At 40.2% G+C, this 24,265-nt stretch overlaps 1 protein-coding gene across 2 annotated transcripts in view; it reads right to left on the bottom strand.

Annotated features, from left to right (window-relative positions):
* AFTPH (aftiphilin) overlaps positions 1–5,308 on the bottom strand; it is a 72,178-nt gene extending 66,870 nt beyond the window's left edge. For both annotated transcript variants that reach the window (XM_008051878.2, XM_008051877.2), the window contains exon 1: positions 5,042–5,308. The gene's annotated coding sequence lies outside the window, so the exon portion shown is untranslated. The remainder of the gene's footprint in view (positions 1–5,041) is intronic.
* Between the last annotated feature and the right edge of the window lie 18,957 nt (positions 5,309–24,265).

The raw sequence follows: 24,265 nt of genomic DNA on the forward strand, positions 1-24,265 counted from the left end.
ACTTTTTAAAAATTAAAATATAAATACACCACAGAGCATCTACTACATGCAAATTGTGTTAGGTTCTATAAGGGGCACAACCTAAAAAAAAGAAAACAACCTTAAAATTAATTATGGGGAATAATACAAGGGTACAGCAAAAGTAATGCAAGACAGAAAAAAAACATCATATGAAGTAAAATGTGGCTGCCAGGATTCTAAGAAAAGATTACATTTGATTGGGAAAAGGAGAAATGGTAAAAACAAGAAAATGTGTAATGAGGTTTTAACTGACAGAGGAAATGTTAGGCACTAAAGATAACACATAGGGTCACTGTCAAGGAACAGTAGACACATAATAGAGTTTGGTTAGAACATAGGATATATGAAAGGAGTGGGTAGTAAGCTGCAAATATACGTTGTGAAGGCCTTGAATTTTTGGAAGTTAATGCTTCTGTATGCCTTTTGAGTTTAGCAATGGGGGTATCGCTGGAAGTTTCAAGTAAAAAACTGTTCTACCACTTCTCATCACCTCCACCACTACCATCTTGGTTCAAGTCACTCACTACCATCTCTTCTTAGCTGTATCAGTATACCCACCTCCTAAATGAATCTTTCTCTTGCACTTCTTTTTTTTTTTTTTTTGAGTTGGAGTCTCACCTCTGTTGCCCAGACTGAAGTGCAGTGGTCGCTCCCAGCCACTACAGCCTTGACCTGCTGGGCTCCGGCGATCCTTCCGCCTCAGCCTTCTGAGTAGCTGGAATTACAGGCATGCGCTACCATGCCTGGCTGATTTTTTGATTTATTGCAGAGATGAGGTCTCACCAAGTTGCCCAGGCGGGTCTCGAACCCACAGACTCAGGCAGTTCACTCACCTCAGCCTCCTAAAGAGTGGGATTACAGGCTGAGCCACCGAGCCTGGTTTCTCTTGCACTTCTATAGTTTAATTTCTATACAGCAGCCAAATGGATTTTTAAAAATTTATTTTATTTAGACAGGATTTCATTCTGTTGTCCAGGCTGGAATGCAGTGGCATGATCACAGCTTACTGCAACCTCAAACTCTTGGACTCAAGCGATCCTCTCATCTTAGCCTCCTAAGTAGCTGAACTACAGGCATGCTCCGTCATGCCCAGCTATTTTTTTCATTTTTTGTAGAGACAGGGGTCTCACTATGTTACCCAGGCTAGTTTCAAACTCCTGGGCTCAAGCAATCCTGCTCCTTAGCCTTCCAATGCACTTGGAATTACAGGCATGAGCCATCACACTCAACCCAGATCCTTTTCAAACAAAAATTTTCTCACACCTTTACTTAAAAACTCTGTAATGCCTTCCCAACTCACACAGTAAAGACCCTAGAATTTAGACCTTAAAACAGAACAGTGCCCTTTCACCCTCTAACTACGATGACAATTCCTACTACTCTTCTGCTGGCTCACTCTATTCTAGCTACACAGGACGTCCCTGTCACAATTCCTTGACTATTCTGGGCATACTTCTGCCTCCACCACTCTTCCCTTTATTTGCTTACCCTCCTTCAGATTAAGCCTTCTCTGTCTCCAACCTTCATAAAACAGCAAGCCCCACTCCCCATTCCTGGCTCAGAGTAAGAAAAAGTCAGCATTTCAAATCTATTTTCCTGATTGATGATGATACTTAACATCATCTGCCATCTTATCGCTATTTTGCTTGTTTTCCCAAACTTATACACAAACATGGGTGTACACACACATATAAACTGAAGTGATATGACGGCAGATTTTTTTTTCTTGTTCATTTCAGTCCCCAGCACCTAGAAGAGGGCCTGACATATAGCAGGTGCTCAATAAATATTTGTTGTATGAATGAAAGAGGACACCATGATATTAGTAGATATTTAGTTGAAATGGTTTATGGCATACTATAAATATTTGCATAAACAGAACCCACAGTGAACGTATTCTCATTTACTGTGTAATTTTCCTCTGGGGACTATTCATTCACTAATACAGTGCTTGTAAATTAACCCTTGACTTACTAGCAATCTACCTTTTCAAGGCTTACCTTCAAGTCAGTTATGTGGAATAAGGGTGGCAATGACTGACAATAACAGGATAGTCTTAAACAACTATTTTCCTCTTCTTTTCACTTTTCCCAAACCAATGAGCAATGATTTTCCACCTCCTACCTTCCTTCAGACCTATTCCCTTTCCTAGGGAATAGGTCTAATCTACAGACCTATTAACCCCTACTGTAGGGTAAGGTCAGAAATAGAAACTAGTAGTGTGACACAGGTTGGCATGGTTGATATGGCTGGCAGCAACAGAGAAGAGTTCAAGCAAGGGGAGTTAATGCAGAGGAATCTGGGGAAGCCAACAATTCTTAATTCAATTTTTTTTTTAACTTACAAGTTTCCTGTATTTTAAAAGAAAGTCAATATAAAATAACGCTAACTCTTTCCCTGCCCTCTTTTAAAATATACAATGCTGAAAGATACAGCAATATTGTAGATTGCTTTTCAAGTTAAATGCCTGAATTTTTATTATGAATGATTTCAAGCATACAACAAAGCTAAGGGAAAAAAACCATAATGAATGGTCAAGTACCCATCACCCAGGTTTATTAAATTTTAATCTCTTACCCAATCTGCTTCAGATTTATTTTAAAGACTGTAAATATACAATTGTAAACCCTAGGCCCCTCCAGGTCCTTTATCCCTCTCCAGTTTTCCAGAAGTAACTTCATTCTGACTTGGGGTTTATGATTCCCATGTATGTTGTTACACTTTGTTACATACTCCAGGAATCACAGAAAAAACACAGTATAGTTTTCTATGTTTCAAAATTATATAAATAGTATACTATACCCTGGCTCTGTCACTTGCCAGCTGTTTAATCTTAGACCAGTTACTTAATATCTCTGTGCCTCTGTTCCTTTCTGAAAAATGGGGGATAATACTACCCATTGTTTTGAAGATACAATGAGTTAATATACTGTATAAAAAGCATTTAGAAAAGTATCTTGGTCAGGAAGCAGTATATGTATTAGTAATGATTATATAAAGCTGCAAAAAAACCCCCAAAACCCGTCATTTTATCAACATACACTGATTGAGAAAAGATTAGTCACTATAAAGACATAAGTAAAATCCATTACTAGTCTACTTAAAAGAGGAACTGAAACTGCAAGAATAGAGAAAAAGCCTTTATTTTTTAAATTAACTGTAGGTAGCATTAAATTAGAATATCAACATTTAAAATAATTTATGATGATTTAAAAATATCTAAATACTTGGCGGTCTTCTTTTACGTGACTTGGGGGAAGATTGGGAGAGAAGGGGTGATTCCTCCATGAGATGTTATTCAAAGACTTCATCTGTTGAGGAAGGCAATTTAGATTTCACAGAAAATAAAACATTATTTGGTACTCAAATTTCACTGCTTTTCTGAACTAATTTTTCACTAACTGTAAGCAGAACAAATTAAAACTTAAAATGATGTTTTATAAATAGGATTTACCTAGATTAATTCATAAAGACAATTGAATTTTGAAAAAATTATCAATGTGATTACGGGCACATTATCTTTGTTTTGACATAGGATTATTTTTATAATAGCTTCTAGGTCAAAAGATCAGAAAGCATCAAAACTTAAATGCCCTACAGACAAGAATTCTAATGAATTTCTTTCAAATGCTTTAAAATTAGATCTGTACTTTGATGACCAACTGATATGTCTAATTTGATACATACACAGAGAAACAACCAGCTCTAATGAGTATCTACCAGGTGCCATTTATTGGGCTAGATGTTTTACACAGGATCTGTCTTTTGACATAAGAAATATTTTGGGGGACAAAATGTAGAAGACTACCACAGAAACACACTTGTTTAAACAAATATACTTCTGCAAATGTTAAAATTTGCTACAAAAGCCAACGCTTAAACCAGTATAGCACATAAAATGTAGGTAACTACGATAATTATATTAACACAATACTGAAATGTTTGTTGTCCCTATAGTTTAACCTATTTTTTTATGTCTAAGAGGTTAACTGAAAGCAACAATTAAATGTAACAGCAAGGATAAACTCTGTGCAAACCGCCCCCCCCCAAAAAAAACCCACCTCGGAATACAAGAACATAGCTACGGGAAGGAAGACATATCTTAGGAAAAGTTCAAAACTGCAGTTCTAGTTTACTTCTCCTTAAGTGAGAACTTTGAAACGGAACCATCGCTTTTGTTTCATCTCCCCCCCACCAGCAAAATATTTACATGTATGCGTCAGTCCTTTCTTCAGCCCCAAAAGGCGGCTCCGTATAACCAAGCCATAATTTGCACAAACCAACAAGGAAAAAACCTAGCGATTCCCACTACTTTCCTAACAGAGAAGGACCCTACCACCACTCACCCCATATTCTGCCCTGCCCCAAGCAAGGCGCACCACCTGCCAAGCCGGGCGCTTAAAGAATGGTCCAACTTTTCGAACGCAATCTGGAGACGAGACGCAGATAATTTCTTGAAGAGTGCAAGAAGAGGGCAGAAAAGATACTCTCAGAAAGGGATGCATGAGTTTTGGGGCCGTCTCCTCAGCCTGTTGGAGAATTCCAAATCCGCTTGCTTCAGAGACCCTTGGAAGCAGCACACTCCGGTCGCGGCCGGCCTCGGGCCTCGGCGAAGCAGGCAGTGTTTACACCTGTCACGAGGGAGGGGGAGGGAGAAAGAGGAAGCCCGAGCAAAGCCCCAAACTTCTCAACAGCTCCCGGGAGAAAGCGGCCGGCGCGGAGCTTCGGGCAGGTGGAGGCGAAGCGGCAGGGCGAGCCGGCGGTGGCCGGGGAGGGAAGGGCTTCCACTTCCCGGGCCGGCGCTTCGGGATGGCGAGGCCGGCGTCCTCGCACCCGCCGCAGAAGAGGCAGAGACCGAGCGCGGAGCCCGCAGGCCCGCAGAGCCAGCTCGGTGCTCGCAGCCCCGGCTCCGCGGCGGGCAGGTGCTCCCGGGCCGGGTGAGGGTCCGGCTGGTGGGCCGGGCCCGGTTCCCGCACCCGCTCTCCCCCGCGCGGCTGAGGGACTGAGCGGCGGCGCTTACCTGGCTCGTTCGGGGCGGCCGCGATGGGCATGGCTCAGGGGCCCGGGGAAGAACTGGCTCCCCGGGGAAGGACGGTCTATTCAGACGCGGAACTGGTGAGAGCGGAAGGCCGGCTGTCCACAGTCCTGTCAGCGCAGTAGCGCCATGGACGCCCACCCGGAGTTTCAGCGCTGCCGCGGGACCCCCATCCCACTACCCTCCGCCCTCTTCCGCCGCCGCCGCCTCCACCTCCTCCTCCGCGGAGACCCCCCGCCCACTCCACACACTCTCCCATCATGCAGCGGGGCTCCGCTGCCGACGACACGTCACTTCCGGGCGCAGGTGGCTAGGTCGGGACCGGGCGATGGTGGGTGCTGGGGGGTGGGGGAGGACACTCCGGGGGAATTCGTGTCACAGAGCTTACCCCGCGCAGGCGCAGACGCGCAGAACCCCGACCGCCATTTTGGGTGCGGGCAAGCTGCCCTTTCCTTTCGCGTCCTCGCGAGTCAACGAGCTGTGGGAGGTTCGACGTCTTTCCGCACTTCTCCGCCCGCTGGGGCAGTCCTCCGGGTGAGGGACAGGTGCTCCTCTGAGCCGGTTAACGCTAACGTTTAGCTCAGGGCCGAGTTAAGTCTCTCGCTCTCCAAATAAAGTTGCAAAGGTTTGGAAAGACAGAACCGTATCCTCTCCACTAAAAACTTGCTCGAGAGTATTCGTCGTCTTGCCCTTTCGCCCCGAAAACCGACTTTGTGCACAAAGTCCCTTCCTCTTTTTTCTTTAAGCCAGCAGAGGAGGAAGCTGATATTTAACGACAAAGAAGAGATTGTGATAAATCGAACTTAAGGTGGGAAAGCACTGCCGAACTGACAAGTCATCTTGAGACCACCACCTCCACCACCACCAACAAAAATAAGCCGAAATTTGGCTAACGGCTGGAAACGCTGGTCGTTTACCATAGATCCTTCGGGAGAATATCCAGCGAAGCTAAAGAAATCAAATCAACTTCCACATTCAAACATATTTCTCTGACAGAGGTCATAACACATTTTGTTTCCATCATCAGCCCTGAGCAGTTGATCGTTTCCGTTTTAATGCCCTTTCTCCCTTTATCATGAATATCTGTCACAACAGCGGCCGCTGTAAAAATCAGACTATTAGGCTACAGGATTATTATTCCTGTCTGGGATGAGCCCAGGGTCCTACCCTATCGGTCACGAGCCTTGCCGGTTCCTCATTTTGCCCACATTTGCCAAACCTCTGTATCGGTAGTTTGAAAATGTTAAAATAGTTCCAAAACAGCAAAGCTCAGCAGCCACGCAGAGAAACAAGGATGGAAGACACCTGCTCAGCCACGGAGACGTGTCCACCCCTTTGGGCGGACGATTGATACAAATCAGGGGAGAGATAAGGACAATAGCAGTTCATCACGGTTTATCCCGCCTCTGCAATGTTCTAGACAAATTAACTCGGAGCGCTGAAATAGACCCGCATTTGTCTCCTAACTGCTCAATCGCTGCAAGATTTACGGAGACTGCATCACTTTAAATTGGAGTACCGATTGCTTTGTGGTGAGGCTGGATTTTTTTGTTATTGCACAGTCACCAAAGTAAGAAAAATCTATATGGCCTGTCAAATGTATTCCCATTGTATTTCGCCCCCTGCTGGTCTAGTTCGTATGCAAGCTCGAGTGTGTGCGGGTGCGTGTGCGTGTGTGAGTAGAAACTGGAAATGAATTGACTTTAGACGAACACATGCTTGTTTTCATTTGATACCTCTGCTAAACAGAAATGTCGAAATAAGAACATATGACAAAATCCTAAAGCACACCCTACACTAAGAAAATGTTTAAACTAAATGCATCAAAACATTAAAAAGAAAACCTTGCTTTTGGGAAAACAAACTTCCTGATTTTCATGCATAACATGATTACAAAACGATAATTTTTGGCAGGTAAATGTAGAAGCCAATTCTATTCACTAAAGACAAGTAAAAAATCATCCAACTTTGTAAAATGGAAATTGAGTACCTATTTGGCTAACTTATTTGCGAGTGCAATCAACCAGCCTGTGACTAGTGATCTATGTAATTCTAAAGACAGCGTTTGAAATTGTATTACAAAAGGAATGTCTTTGAGTTGATAAATCTGTGGGAAATATAAAATTTATTGAATCTGGAGTCACCAATAGCATCGTTTTTGTTTCCTTTTTAAAAATCACGTTATCTAAGATTTGGCATCAGGAAAAGAAAAACTAAATGACCAGTTATCATTTGTTGTATTCACTTCTAGTTTTTTTCTCCTGTGCAAACTTTTCACAAAGTTGTAATCATAATGTAAATAGATTTTGTATTCCTTTTTTCACCTAATTTTATGTTGTATTTTCTCCTCTCCTTTAAAATCTTATAAAACCTTAACTTTAATTGCTTACATAGTAATCAATGAATGGACTACCATGACTTATTTATTATCCTATTAGTGTATGTTTTCCACTATTACAAATAATATTTTGATGAAAACTTTGTGCTTGTGGCTTTAGTATTTTTTCCTCAATATAAACATTACTGAGCCAAAAAGCTATGAATCTTTTACTGACACCTCATTATCTCATATTATTTCCCAAAATACTATAACAATTTAGAATGCCAATATAGTAATGTACCCATTTTACTACCTCCTCACCAACAGTGAATAATAATTAAAATAAAAAAGAAAATTGACTAAACTAACAAGTGAAAGGAACTTAATTCATTTTGTATTGTATAAGAAACCAACAAACAAGCAAGAACAAAACCTCAGCACTGCAGTGTTCTGGAAAGGCAGTATACAGAGAACCTGGGTTTATGAACAGGCTCTATTATTACTATGATTTTGTATAAATTACTTAAGTTCTCTTGACCACAGTCTCCTCATATGTCACATGAGAGAATGGAACTAGATCACAGGTTCTCAACCTGCTTAGGACAAAGAACTTTTTTGGCTCCTATATCTCTTTGAGAATATGGTCAAGGCTTTAGTCCTTTCTGTGGAAAATACTTATGCCCGCAGACACTCAAATTTCTAACATCCTAACACTCGTTCATGGATGAAGGTCTATGATCCACAGCTTAAGAAATTTGTACCAGATAATCTCAAAGTTCCTTTCTGTATCTAAACATTTACCTAAGGTTTTATTTTATAACTTAGTAAATATTTTCTGGCTAAAGATTTATTTTTAGTGGATAAATAAATTGTGATAAAGTCATAGGTCGATTACTATTTAGCATTTAAATAAATTAGAGCTGTAGGTAATAGCTATCTATGGTTAGATTATAAAAACAATGATAAGAACAAAGTTTTAGAATGAGTGAAATATAATATTAGTTTTACAATATATGATTTTAAAAAATAAACTTTATTTGTGGACATACATTTTGTACTAGAGTATAAAATATATATATACTAAAATATATGTGTGTATATCTATCTATCTATCTCTATATATACTATATATATACTAAAGTATGAAAATAGAGATGGAAAGAATACTCACCAAATTCATTTGCTGCTGGTATGGGTCAGGAAGCACTAAAGAGGATTTTATCTGTTACTGCAATGTTTTCCTATCTTTTAAAAAGAAATCTGAAACAACCAGAATCTGTGACATACTCCTATAATCCCAGCTACTTGGGAGGTTGAGGCAGAAGGATTGTTTGAGCCCAGGAGTTCGAGTCCAGCCTAGGCAACATAGCAACACCCTGTCTCTAAAAAAACAAAAAACAAAATCTGAAGTAAATGTGACAAACTATTTACATTTTAGTTTAGGTGACAGGTGTTATATAATTCCCTAACATGTTCTGAATTCTTTTTATGATAAAAAAAAAAAAAGCCCCGGAACCAGTTAGTTTAAAATCATGAATTGTAAACAGCATCCTAGTGATAGTTCCTAATGTATTATTACAATACTAATATCTTAGATTTTCTCAACTTTTTTTTTTTTGAGTTGGAGTCTCATTCTGTCACGCAGGCTGGAGTGCAGTGGCACGCTCATGGCCACCACAGCCTTGACCTCCTGAGCTCAGGCAACCCTTCCAAGTAACTGGAACCACAGGCATGTATCACCACCTGGCTGATTTTTTGACTTATTGTAGAGATGAGGTCTCATCATGTTGCTCAGGCTGGTCTTGAACCTCTGAGCTCCTGCCTCCACCTCCAAAAGTACTGGAATTACAGGCATGAGCCACTGCACCCAACCAGATTTTCACAACTTTTCAAAGGGCTTTTGTGTATATTCTCTTTTTTGATTCTCACACAGATCCCCTTGAGTGGATTTATACTATTTTACAGAGCAACGTGATCACAGATTTTTGGGTTTTGTACAAGATTGAAAAGTTAGAGATGGAATTAGGACTAGAACCATGATCTCCTGATTCACGTTTCTTTCTCCCTATTCCATCTGGCCTTCTCACTTTATAGAACTGTGATATTATAATCCCTTAGTTTCCTCACAGCTAAAGACAGTTTATCTCATTTTGTCATATAATACATTTCCTGTATTTTTTTATGTATGAATTATTTTATTGTTAAAATTTAATTTAATATTCATGTGTTTATTTTGTAGAGACAAGGACTCACTATGTTGCCTAGGCTGATCTTGAACTCCTGGACTCAAGCAACTCTCCCGCCTCAGCCTCCCAAAGTGCTGGGATTGCAAGTGTGAGCTATTACACCTGGCCTATGTATAAATTATTTTCTAATGGAGCTTTTCCACAATGAGTATGATTAGTAAACTGAATAAGCCTTCACTGTGATACCCTAAAATATTGTATATATAACATTTCAGACATTGAAAAATTTGCTGAAAAAATTTTAGCACAATTAGAAATCATCTAGTCCAACAGCAGTCTCTTCCCTACCTCCCACTCCAATTCTACAGATAAATTAATAATGTCCTAAGAGGTTAAATGGCAATGATATCCTCAGTCCTCCAGTTGGTTTACAGAGAAGTAGGTACCAGAAGTCAGCTTTTATGTTCCTAATTTAGTAACTCCCATTTTCACCTCAGTTCATTCTATGTTTGTTACAATGTTCTATGTTTTCCCACCAATGAACATAAAGAACCAAAATTACTGGGGACCCAAATAGACTTTTTTCTATATCTTCAGCTGACAGTGGTCATAATATAAGATGTACTGAAGATAAACATTCACATTAGTATAAATTAGGTTAATCATGTGGAATAAAAGCATAAAGAGAAGCTTCTAAAATGTGATGAGAAACAGATTTTTGTTTCTTAATCATTCCTACTGGCCTTTATTGAATTTGCTTATTAAGTTTACTGCATACATAATAAAAATTACAACTTGGTGCTGTAGTACTTTCTGGATTTCTGGATATCTAGAACTTTTTGGACAAATATTCAATATGACAGGGCAAGTATTGAATATTTAAATATTTAATATGTCCTAACCTCTTAGGACATTATTAATTTTATTTGTCAAATTTATCTGTAAAATTATAGAATTAATTTGATGTGTAAAATTAGAGGAAGGAGTAGGGAAGAGACTGCTATTTCACTAGGTGATTTCTAAAGGTGCTAAATTTTGAAAGCTAAATTTTTCAAAGGCTCAAATTCTATATACAAAGTTTTATTCTATAGACTTTTCCAAGGATGAAATTTTGAAGGATGGGCTCCTAGTGGTAGTAATTGACATTTAAATGTTATTAAATACATAATATTTAAATCAAGGACTCCAAAGACATTTCCTAGATGTATTTAGATATATTCTTCTCCATGTGAGGACAGTGTTGCACCCCTTTAGAGGATACAGCCAAAGGTGGCTTCTTAGAAGCAGAGAGTAGCCTTCACCAAACAACTGAACCAGTTGGCACTTTGATTTTGCACTTCCCAGCCTCCAGAATTGGACCTATGCCCACCCATGGGCTTCTGACAGTTGAAGGAATACAGATAAAGCACCTTCTTTTGAAGGGAACTGTAACCCAACCTTCTTCCTCGTTCTCATTTTCAAGCCTCTCTCCTGGCTCCGAGCAAAGCCTTGAAGGGCTCATGTTATGCTGCCCTGGTTCCACTATCAACCTGCTACATTGTGAAATCCAGCCTGATGGCACAGAGAAAACTTGACCTTCTGAGCAACCTGTCTCCCTGGAGAAAAATCTTATCATGACAGTAGACTGTCTAGCCTCAGGGCACTGTGGGAAGTCAAGTGATAAGAAACAAGAGTTTACAGTCTAGTTAGGGAGACAAGACCAATATACTGGAAACAATTGCCATCTTGAAACTTCTGGTACTGTGGAGAATAATTAAATGCTGAAGTTGCATGGGATTGATAATAAAGTAATGAGTTCAGAAAAGAGGAAGACCTGCTAGAATAGTTGGGAAATGCTTCTTCACCTCAGTGATGTTTTTGCCCCAGTGTATCTGGTTCTGTTGAGAGCTATTTCTCCAGGCTCCTCCACGCCCTGTGTGTTAGGCCCCACCCTTCTGAAGCACCAGCCCTTCCTCATTGGGGACTTTCAGAGGCGGGTTCTCTCACCCTATGTTTCCAGGTGCTGTTTTTATGCTGCAATTCTTGAATTATCCCAGGCTTTTTTGGAACCAAGAATCTTGTACATTACTTAATGAATTTAGGAATAGTCCTCCCATGGTTATTTCTCAGTGGCCCACCACATTTTCTTCAATGTCTTTATCATGTTCCATGTTCCCCCGGCGCCAAAACTACTCTCGTGGCTATCTCTTCTTCAAGACTTCATTTGGGCAATGTAGCAGTGGCCCCATGAAGAGCACCAGTGGAACTTCCTGCTGCCCCCTGGAAATTCTAACCAGGTCGAAGTTGCAGACCTAGAAGCTGCTCCTGGCCCTGAGCTGATGTTCCTTCAAGACTGCCCCTTACACTCCTCTGCTGCAGGCAGGCCTGGGATGCTGACATTGTGGCAACTGTTCTCTGCTGTCAGAAAGAAAGGCAGCTTGATATATGAACAGAGCTTTAAATAGGATAGATCCAGGTGTGAACCTCAGCAACGTCATAGAACCTTGCCCAGGACTTTCCTCAAGTGCAAAAATCAAGAGAGTGCTCCTGCCTCACAGAGATGCTACCCGGATGAGATGAACAAATGTGACTTTTAAGATTCCAACATAGAGCCTGATATTAGTCTCTTAATGGAAAATCCTACTGCTACCCAATTGACTCTTCCCCCAGACCAACAATTCTCAACTGGGGGCAATTTTGACGCAACCCCTTCCCCCAATGACCTGGTAGCCTTTGGCAATGTTTGGAGACCCTTTTAGTTGTCACAATGTAGTACCCCAAAGTCCTAAATCCGAGAGACCACCAAAGAGCCAGCTCTGATGCAAACACACAAGGGTCTTTATTCAGGCTCAAGTCTGGGCTCACAAACTGAAACCGACACAGCGGCTCCAGAATGAGAACCCCGACCTAGTAGAGCAAGTAGTTTATATACACAGTTATGAGGGAGGGACTGGGTGTGACCGGCTTTTCCTAGGCTTGAGACGTTATCCAATTAGAAGAGGGCATGACGGAGAAAACGAAGTCCACGAACCTTGCATAATTAGTTCTCAATTAGGTCCGCGATGATGTCAGGGGACAGGAGAGCTTGAGATTGGTTGGTTCCTTTTTGTTTTGCGCAGGTGCGGGCTCAGTTGCCCATGATTGACTACTAACAGCCAAACGGGCAGAGTGGAGGTAGTTAAGCCTCCTGGAATGTTAGATAAGCTATGGTTTACAGTCAGCTTCGACGTACAAGCAGGTTTGAAACAACACAGAGCCCACCAGAAGAGTGGCTGGCGCCACAGAGCCTACCATAATTTAAGCAAAGGAATGTCCAGGAGGGGCTTATTGCTTAACATTGACACGCTGCCAGCAGTGGTTGCAGAAGCAGAAGAAGCCAGTTATTTCATTTAACATGGTTATTATGGGACAAACAAAAACTTAACAAAGTTTTAAGTACAAACACTGCAAATATTTTGTAACTTTATGGTCATAGTTACTACCAGGCACCTTACATGTGCCTAGTCTTACGGGGCTTGAGGTAGGGATTTATAAAATACAGTGAATGTGAGGTAGGAATTCATATAGTAAACGTTTCTTTTATAGCAAGTATAGTTCTTTTGAGTCCTTTGAGTCTCTCAACAACTGGGGAGCTGTAACTGGCATCTAGTACATAGGGGCTAGGGATGCCTCTAAACAACCTACAATGCAGAGGACAGCCCCCTGCAACAAAGAATCATCTTGCCCCAAATGTCAGTAGTTTGAGAAAGCCTGCTCCAGAACACCCAAAAGCTACCAGTTGCTACCTGATAATGCCTCAGCTAATTCTGTCTACTGGGGTCGCTAATCCTGGGTCCCTCAAGTGTCTACTGCTGCTCCCCAAAACCTAAAATCACTCCAGGAGCTACAGTGCCACACGGGCTTTCCAGAGATTGCCAGTGTAGAGCTACCTGCTGCCATTTTACAACTCTACTGGTGTGTTAGAGCTGACAGAGACAATAATTGCATTGTTCTAGCCTCTGAGCCCATATTAAGTGCACCCAACCCAAAAATCTCAGAGCTCTGTAGGTCCCATGAATAAATGCTACTGTACTACACTGTTTTCCCTATTAGGAAATCAGGTCAGACCTCACTCAGACCTCTTCTGCTTGGAATGCGCTTCTTCTTTTTTTTTTTTTTTTTTAGTTGGAATCTCACTCTGTCACCCAGACTGGAATGCTGTGGCTGCGACCAGCCACTGCAGCCTCGACCTGCTGGGCTCTGGCAATCCTTCCGCCTCAGCCTTCCAAGATGCTGGAACTACAGGCACGCGCTACCATGCCCAGCTAGTTTTTGATTTATTGTAGACACGAGGTCTTGCCAAGTTGCCCAGGCGGGTCTTGAACCCGTGGGCTCAGGCAATCCACTCACCTCAGCCTCCCAAAGCACAGGATTACAGGCTGAGCCACCGAGCCCGGCTTGGAATGCTCTTCTTAACTGCTTCTTCCAGTGGACTTTTTTTTTTCTTTTTTGACAGCTCAGCATCCACATCTCCTGTGTTTCAGAAAATCTCCAACTCCTGAGTCTAGCCAGACCGGAAAGCCTTCCTCTCAGTATAAAAGCTGACAGAAGAGACCCGTACAGGGGCAATGCTGGGAGCTTATTCCTCTCTGCAGTGGAAGGAGGTCTTGCTCTCAACCCTAGTCAGGATAAGAGTAGGCAGGCACTTTGCTTCCCTTTATTAATACCATCAAGATGAGTGCCTCTCCTCTCAGGCGAGGGATTTAGGCCAAAGCTAGGTCTTGGAGTCAGGTAGCATCCCTGGGTGCTGGTTATTATTTTTCTTTACAACTTTAGTCCACTGTGACCCTGTCTTAGACTATTTTGCCTCGTCCAGCCTGGTAGATTTTTTTTTTTTTTTTGCTTCACCCTTTTCCCTGCCAACTAAAAGACAGAGACAGTTCAACGCAATGAGCCTCCTGATTGATACAATGTACACAGTATTCTTGCCAAACAAATTTAACCTGTAGTGCCAAGTTAAATAGCTCTTCGAGGAAACAATCATACACATCTAGTATATAGATTATTTTATAAGACAGATGACCTGGTCTCTTCAAAAGTGATACTTTTCTAGTTTTCTGCAGTGGCAGTATCGTAATCAATGAGGTTTATCTGAGGCATGATTATTGCTAATTGAAAACTTTTCCCAATAAGCCACAATGAAGACTTGAAATATAGTTGGTATTGGCAATTTTTGACAGTCTCTATGGAGACTGGATATTTAAAAAGTGATATTCTAGATTAATAGAGATGAAAGAAATAACAATCCAATGCAATGCAAGACTCGATAGAATTCTTATTTGAATAATCTATAAACCATTTATAAATGACATTTTGGGAATAATTGAGGAAATCTGAATATGAACTGGCAGTGAATGCTTGGGGAATTGTTTTTTTTAAAAAACAGAACCATGAAATTATGGATATATAAGAGAATAATGTTCTTACATTTTGCAGATGGCTGAAATGTTATGATGTCTGTAATGTTTTTAAATAGTTCAGGGGGGAAAAAAACCTCACACACACTGAGAGAAAGAAAATATGGCTGCCAGGCTTGGTGACTCAGCCTGTAATCTCAGTGCTTTGGGAGGCTGAGGTGAGTGGATTGCCTGGGCCCGCTGGTTCGAGACCTGCCTGGGCAACTTGGTGAGACCTCATCTCTACAATAAATCAACAATTAGCTGGGTATGGTAGTGCACGCCTGTAGTTCCAGCTACTTGGAAGGCTGAGGCAGAAGGATTGCCGGAGCCCAGCAGGTCGAGGCTGTGGTGGCCGGGAGTGGCCACTGCATTCCAGTCTGGGTGACAGAGTGAGACTTCAACTCAAAAAAAAAAAAAGAAAGAAAGAAAATATAGCAAAATGTTAGCAATTATTAAATAAAATCTGAGTAGTGGATATATGGATGCTTATTGTATTACTCTGTCTACTTTTCTGCCACTTTTAAAATAATGAAACAAACAAACAAAAAAGACGACTTAAAAATACCTGAGTGTATAGTATAGATGAGGTCTGGATCTATTTATTTCCAAATTGCTGCATTCCCTAGGCAATCATTGTCAAATACACATTTCTGATCCTGAAGCAGATCTTGTAAACAATGATCTTGAAAAGGGTTTTAAAGGAGAAAACAAGCAAGTACTGCAACTTCTGAATCAATTGTAATTAGTTTAAACCCTCTAATGCACACAAATACAGTAGAATTACAACTCTGCTCAACTAGGAGCAGTTCTAATGCAGTGTTAGCAAGAGAACAGCAGGAATTATATCATCATGAGTAGTGCACTATTTAAGTGGCAGTATCAGTTGAAGCCCTTTCTATGACTTCCCAACTGTTTCCTCTGCTTGGAATGCTCATCTTACTTCCTCCTACAGTGGACATTTGTGTGTGTGTATGTGTGTGTGTGTGTGTGTGTGTGTGTGTGTGTGTGTGTGTGTGTGTTTCGACAGCTTAGCATCCAAATCTGTGTTTCAGAAAATCTTCAACTCATGAGCCTAGGTAGGAGGGAAAGCCTTCCTCTCAGTATAAAAACTGAAAATGCCTGTGTAGGGGATGAAAGCTTGCTGCAATTTTTTCATCATTTCTTGCATTGTGAGATGAACTCTTTCTTTTTGAGTGGCTGTGGCCTGTGGCTTGGCTTGACCAATAGAATGGGTGGAAGTGGTGCTGTGTAATTTCCTGGGCTAAGCGTTAAGAGATCTAAAGCTTCTTTGTTGCTCGGAATGCTCTCTCTTGGAAGGGAGACACTATGTAAAATATACAACTACTTTCAGAGTACCATGTTATGAAGCCCAATCTATATGAAGGAAGCAACTCCATGGAGGAGAACTGACCTGTTCTGACTGAGCTCCTTGGCAACAGCCAGCCATTGAGCATTTCATCTTGGACTTCCCAGGCAGATGAGCCTTTAGATGATTTTAGACCCAGCAGACACCGCTTGGAGTAGAAGAACTGTACAGTTGAGCCCAGTCATCCTACAGAATATAAGGATATATTAGTGGTTGTTGGTATTTTAAGCCACTAATTTGCTGTGTTACACAACAATAGATAATGGAAACAGGTAGATACCTATTTTCCTAGCTTCCATTGTAGCTAGGTGTAATAGGCATGTGACTTAGGCTGGGCAGATCAGTCATCTCTGCCTCAGGCTTTGATTTAGGAGGTAATGACATGTAGGAGCAAGAACCACAGAGAACTTGTCTCTGATAGTGATGTTAGTAGTTGCAGCAAGTCAGCAGGGGCTGATTGCTGTTTAATGTTCAGGCCAGGTGTACTGGCAATGCCAGCTTCAGCAGGACTCTTACTAGGCCAAATCTCTGGCATGATTTGGGGATTGTTTCAGGGTGTGTGGACTCTGATCCTGGTTCTTGAGTGATCCAGAAAATTCTAGGAGCTACCTGACATCATTTTATCAACTTTCATCCTTGTTTACTCAGTCAACGATGATTTCTGTTACTTGTGACTAAGAACTCTGACAGATGCCCCTCTTCAACTAGCTGCTTCTGATTTTTCCCTTAAAATTCAAAGTCCAAGAGTTACTCCAAGAAGCCTTTGCTGACATCTTCTCTCTGGTCTCCATCCCCAGTCTTGTTGCTCTTCTTCAAAGCCTCTGCAGTGCCTTGTGTATATTTATAATATTACTCTTATCTTATTTTTAGTTTTCTAGACTGCCTACCCCACTAAACAGATAACTTTAAAGAACTGTATTTTCCGTTTCTCTATCTCTAGTGCCTAGTATAGTGCTCATCTAGCATTAGGCAAGTGAATAATTGAATCAATGAAATTCATGGCATAAAATTTACTATAATGGCAACACAAATAGGCATCATTTCAAAGTTTTTTTGTCATTTATATTATTGTCATAATAAAACATCAATAAGGTTCTACTGACAATAAAAATAGAGTAAATTTTAGAATATTGTATTTATAAAATAAGATTGTAAATTCTTTGGATATTACTGATATCCATAATCTTAATAATTTCTTCTCAACCTAGTAACTTTCCTTTTAAGCACTGCCAGAAAATTTTTCACTGTTATTCCAATGATTACTTTTATTCTTTTTGATGTAAAGATGTTGAAAGTGTGCGTTTTAAAAACGAATTTAGATGATATTCCCTAGAGTAATTTAACTATTTGGAAGGAATAGTTGTATAAGAAAAATCATTTTAGAAATAAAGTGATGTTAAATACATATCATGGTACTTTTAGCCCTATGCTTTAGTGAAGCCATGGCAAATATGTTCTCATTTAAGAAGAAAACAGGATTAAATATGAGTGAAATATTTGTCTGATCAAAAACCCAGCTACTGAATCAGGAAATGCCTACTGCAGCAGATCTGCATGGGGCATAGACAGCTGTTACTCAAAGTTCCACAGGTAATGGGAGATATGCACCATAAGTTGAGAGCTATTGAGACAAGGGGGCATTTATTTTCCTTTGGCTATTAGTTTATTATTTAATAAGCCTAACAAACATTAACTAGTATGTTAAGGCTCAACCCCAGGTGCTGTGGGGGCATAAAAACAAATAGCACACTCCCTGTCCCCCAGGAGTTTGCTGCCTAGAATCAGGCACGTGCAAAGGTTTTCATGTGTTTTATGTACTTTTCTGTGTGTTCTATACATCAATAAAACAACTATTGAAAAATAATTGACTCTTCCATGTGGAAGAGACCAACTACATAAGGTCTAGGTGAGATGTCATAAATCAAGCATTGAACATCGGGCTTAGGACATAATAAGTCCCAGCAAATGTTAGCTGTTGCTGCTGTTGTGTTGGTCTGCAGTCACGCAGATTCCCAGTCTTTCAGCCATGTGGGGCAACACCTGTCTCATGGGTCCTTTGTTGACCCTGGCCTGTGGATCACTTCTGAATGTGCTGCCATCTGTTGTGTTGGTTGTCTTTTTTTTTCTCCAGTGCAGCACCCTAACCTCAAAACTGCTTCCAGTGTGACCTATCTATATTACAAATCTAACTGTGTCATTTATTACCAAAAATACTTCACCAGTTTTACCCAGCCTGCTTGCATGATAAAAATAGAACTCTTTGCTTAGTAAATAAGATCTTTCACAGTTTGTCATCGGCTTCTTGTTGTGCTACTTCTTCATAGGCATTCAATTACTCAAAGCTCCCCAAACATTCTCCAAGCATGCTTGCACTTTCCCACTTGATTTTCTCTGCCTGAAACACCCTTTCCTTTTCTACCTGGCTAATTACTACAAGTCCTAGAAGACTTGCTCTGACATCACTTTATTTGGGAAGATGTTCTGAATCACTCATCTGAGAGTTCTCTTTTTCTATGCCCCCAGAGCACACTGGGTAACACTTAGCACATGGCATTGTAATAGTTAAGGTCCTTAAGAGTAAATAAAGGTAGAAGCAGGGAATATGAGATATTGATGTTAACATGATCAAAGTTAAACACACATGTTTGAGGTCCAGGGAACAATCAGTTTACACCAGTTCTGCTCAAACTTTAATGTCAACTGGGGGTTTTGTTCAAATGCAGAACCTGATTTAGTAGGTCTTGGATGGGACCCAAGATTCTGCATTTCTAACGAGCACTCAGATATTGCCAGTGGTGTTGGTTTTAGGCACACACTGAGGAGCAAGAGGTCATACCATGAAAAGGGCACTCTTCTGGGTGCCTGAGATCTAATACATAATCACTCCTGACAAAGGGCTCACGTTCTAGTTGGAGAGCTAGGGTACACATATAAAAAGACAAACAAGGGTCAGATAATAAAATCCTACTTCTTTTTTTAAGGTGCAAGGGTCATTATTGCTGGCTTTGCTGTCTTTTTCACCTTAATATAAGATTAGTTAACATACCCTAAGAGCTCAAACCACATAAATCCAGATATTTTAAGACCATATATATTCATAGAATAATGGAGACACTGATTTAAAAATGCTTGTGTTCATTATACATTATGAGGACATTCAGAAAATATCTACACCAATACCTCCCAAGAACAATTCCAACACCTGTGGCACAAGAAGCAAGTACAAAAATATTCACTGCAGCTCTGTTTGGAACAGCAACACAGTGGAAACAATCTAACTGTTCACCTGTAGGGAGATGGGTAAATAAAATGTGATTATTCACACTTAAGAAGAATGAACTAGGCCTACATGAATAAACATATATAAATCTCAAAAGATACTGACTGAAAAAGAAAGCTAAACGATACACATAGCATAAATTTGTCCATTTAAATTTAAACAAAAAACCAGATGTACATTATTTGACAATATAAAAGCATGCATGGAAAATATTACATATCAAACTTCTAGATAATAGAAATTCATGGAAAGGGAGATAAAAGTTGGAGGGTTGGGCTTATCTCTGGGAAGGGAGATAAAGGGAAAGACTGGAGTTTACGAGTAGGTGAGCATTGGGTCCCATGCGGTCCACAATGCTGTGTATGGGTGGAGGGGGGATCTTAGTTATCTCAACTCTATCCTGTAGGTTGGGTGTTTGCCAGAGATGGATTGCCTCTGTTTCCCAGCAGGTACTTTGTTTGAATCAGTGTCCCAGGTGTTACAAGGCCTTTCCTCCCCTGTGGTTTGCAAAGGAGTTCCTGGAGTGGGGAGCAGCATTGTGATTCTTGGGTTGTACTCAGGTGTAAAAGATAAATCAAAACCATGCACTAGCCGGGCTTGGTGGCTCAGCCTGTAATCCCAGCGCTTTGGGAGCCTGAGGTGAGTGGATTGTCTGAGCCCACGGGTTCAAGACTCACCTGGGCAACTTGGCAAGACCTCATCTCTACAATAAATCAAAAATTAGCTGGGTGTGATAGCGCGCGCCTGTAGTTCCAGCTACTTGGAAGGCTGAGGCAGAATGATCGCCGGAGCCCAGCAGGTCGAGGCTGTGGTGGCCGGGAGCAGCCACTGCACTCCAGTCTGGGCGACAGAGTGAGAATCCAATTCAAAAAATAAAAATAAAAATAAAAGTAAAAAGTGAGACTCCATCTTAAAATAAATAAATAATAATTAAAAAAACAAAACAAAACCATGCACTAAAGAACTGGGGTTGTTGATTCCCCAGGCTGGTGAGCCCTGTCCTTCCTTTTGGCAATGCAGTTCTTATAACCAGTCAAGTCTTATTTTAAAGTTCTGAATCTGACATTTAAAAAAAAAATCCCCACAACATCTATTTTTTTTACTTTTATGTTACCTAGTTAAAAATAGAAATTAAACTACAAAATCGCAAAAAGCCAAAAAATCTCTTTCATCAGACAATATATTATAATGGAAAACAATACAGAAAAAGGGAAAATGTTTCCTAGCCCAACTCCACAATTCCCAGCTTCAGCAGTTATCAATATTTGCAGTTTGATAACATAAATGAGTGTTTGTATTTACTTATGTATTTGTTTTAGGTCTGAGATGGGATCTCACTATGTTGCCCAGGCTGGAGTGCAGTGTCTATTCACAGGTGCAATCAAAGCTCACTGTACCTTGAACTCATGGCTTAAGTGATCTTCCTGCCTTAGCCTCCCAAGTAGCTGAGACTACAGGTGTGTGCTGCTGCCTGTGGCTATTTATGTGTGCAGTCATAGACTTTTTCCTTATATAAACACACACAAATATTCTTTTTTTAAAAGTCAGAATCTTACTGTGTCGCCTAGGCTACACTCATGGCCACCGCAGCCTTGACCTACTGGATTCATGTGATCCTTCCTCCTCAGCCTTCCAAGTAGCTGGAATTACAGGCACGTGACACCACGCCCAGCTATATAATTTATTGTAGAGATGAGGTTTTGCCATGTTGCCCAGGCTGGTCTCAAAACTCTGGACTCAGGCAACCCTCTCACCACCGCCTCCCAAAGTGCAGGGATTTCAGGCATGAGCCACCACACCCAACCTGGCTACAAATATTCTTAACAATAAAAGTAGAATAATACTATAAATATTATTTCGTGACCTGCTTTTTTTCTATTGGAAAAATGTTAGGTGCCTTTTTCCATTTAAGTATGGTATATAAGAACCTACTTCTAGCCTCTTTAGTGGCTCTGTAGTATTTCACTGAATATAAATAATTAATGTAACCCGTTTCCTGTTGAAGGATATTTATGTTTCAGTTTCAGATATTACAAATAGTGCTGTAACATTTCTACTCATGCACCTTTGAGCATGTGTGCCACCACTTCCTAAAACTGGAATTATAAGATCAAAGGGCATGAACATTGTGGATGCCTCTCCACACTCCAGGAACACTCCACAATTTTTTTTTTCAAAACAGTTTTTTATTAAACAGCAAAGCAGAATTGCAACACAATTTAAATGTCTGTAAATTAGGTCACAAAAAGGATGCAAGTGTTTGCAGTATGACTATTTTATATTCATATAGTTATAGTCATTTATCAACTCTTACACCAATATATAAGATTACTCCACGATTAAAAGTAACCCAAACTAATCACTATAAACTATATTAATGTATCTCCTTTCCTATTATAACATTTTAGTATAACTTTTGATATTGATTCCCTGAGTCTACAAATCAGATTTTTAGAAATTGTTAAAGTTTGACTAAAATTCTGCAAACCAAGTAGTTGATTCAACAGAAAATTCTAGGAGAACAAGTGAAAGAAAATACTATGCAAGATTATCAATAAGTATATATGTAAAACCCTCCCATTTTATTCACGATACTGATACTAATGCACTCTCAAGAAATTTTGCCAAAGTTGATCTACTGGGTACAAATAAACCTTCAGACCAAACTTTGTGTAAGTGTTCTCCTTCTAGATGTGGTTGACATCAGGCTAGTCAACCTTAATCCACTTTCAGATATACTTCCCAAAAGATCTGCTCTGTGCCAGAGATAATACAAATCTAGAAAAAACGTTTGGAGTTGGTTACTACTGTTTACCAAGCACTTTCTCACCCTATTTCTGTTTTTCCTCAAGATTTCTATTTTAAACCCACACATGACCAGATAATTATCTTTTCAGATAATACAAAATGAGCTATTTTGTGCAAAAAAATTTTTTACCAACAAATCTTCCCAAGTTGACAATGCAGTATCAAGCTTCTAGCCTCCAGCTGTTTTCAATTGATTCAAGAGAAACCAGCAATCCTGCCTCAATACTAAATATCACAAATGACAAATCCTAGCCGATAAAGTATCTTATTTTGGTTAAGTTTCAACAATTAAAGTTCAGGTTACTCTTAGAGTGATTAGCTATTAAAATTACTTTTACAAATGTGAAAACAGTTTTCTTCGAGGGGAAGGGAAGTAGGAAGGAAGAGGCCAGTGGAGAAAAGACACAAGATGGTGGACGGGGACATAAAGCTGTGCATTCAGGACATGATTTTGGTCACTTTTTCACAAATGGTGGTTATTGTCTTGAATATCTTACTAAGCGTATAAGAAAAGACAGTGCTAAGCCTAAAAATCAAAGCAAATTTGATAAAACACTTGTCTTTAAGTTTCATAAATATTTGCAATTCTAATTATAAAGTCTCTACAATACATTTGCATGTTTTCATAGACTAACATAATACACAAACTCATGCAAGTGTCCTGTAATACTGTTGATTTTGCCTACCTCTGACATTATTTTCATAAATATTCAGTGAAGCCACAAATGTACTTTAACTTTTGGAATCTATCCAAGTTTTAAAGAAAAAAGATCAGCAGCAATTCCATAAAGCAGAAGGGTATCAATCCCTTACTTTCTTTTTCTTTTTGTGTCAGTTGTTTGAAAAACACTAGAATTGCCTGAACGCACAGGTTCAAGACCAGCCTGGGCAACTTGGCGAGATCTCATCCTTACAATTAAAAAAAAAAAAAAAAAAAGTACCTGGGCATTGTGGCACATGCCTGTAGTTCCAGTTACTTGTAAGGTTGAGGCAGAAGAATCACTTGAGCCCAGCAGGTGGAGGCTACAGTGGCTGTGAGTGTGCCACTGTACTCCAGCCTGGGCGACAGAGTGAGACTCCCACTCAAAAAAAAAGAAAAGAAAAGAAAAAGAAAATCACTAGAAGCTGATAAGAGGTTTTCTATATGTTGTCCAAGAACTTGGTTTTCTGATTTTAGCTTCAGATTTTCTTCCTTAACTGCATCTACTTTTGTTGAGAGATCTTCAAGGGTGATGGAGTTCTAACACTTAATTAAGAAGTGTCTTTTTCTCCAGTTCCACCTGATTTTCAGCATCAATTGCATCCATGTCAGCATTCATCATCTTGGGGAACAAACTTTTGAGACTTGGATACACAATCCTTGATGAATGGTCTTTGGTGGAGTCACCAGCGGGTGGGGGGGCGGTGCAGAGAGGGAATCGGGAGGATGCCACAGGCCCCAAGACTTGGTACACTCCAAATTCTTAAAATTAGGTGAAATAAATTGCCTTGTGAGTGTCAAGCTATAAAATCAACACACTATAAACCTAAGCAGAAATACATGAGGCTATCCTCAAAATAGCCAGAATAGGTCTTAATCTGATTAAAGATACAAACATATCACATTGAATGATATGTCATGTGGAAAAGAGTTGGTCAGGAATGGACACATGGAAGACAGAGAGTAAAGGAACATTACTTGTCCTTGGGAGAGAAAATATGGTTGTCAACTGTGTGATTAAACAGGTCATTTAAAAAAAATTGTTTATTACTTTTTCTGATTCTGGGTCTCACTCTGCCACCCAGGCTGGAGTATATGGCATGATCATGGCTCACTGCAACCTCAATCACTT

Source organism: Carlito syrichta, unplaced genomic scaffold, assembly GCF_000164805.1.
Source record: "Carlito syrichta isolate Samal-C Ts95f unplaced genomic scaffold, Tarsius_syrichta-2.0.1 Scaffold241276, whole genome shotgun sequence".
NCBI classification, from domain to species: Eukaryota; Metazoa; Chordata; class Mammalia; order Primates; family Tarsiidae; genus Carlito; species Carlito syrichta.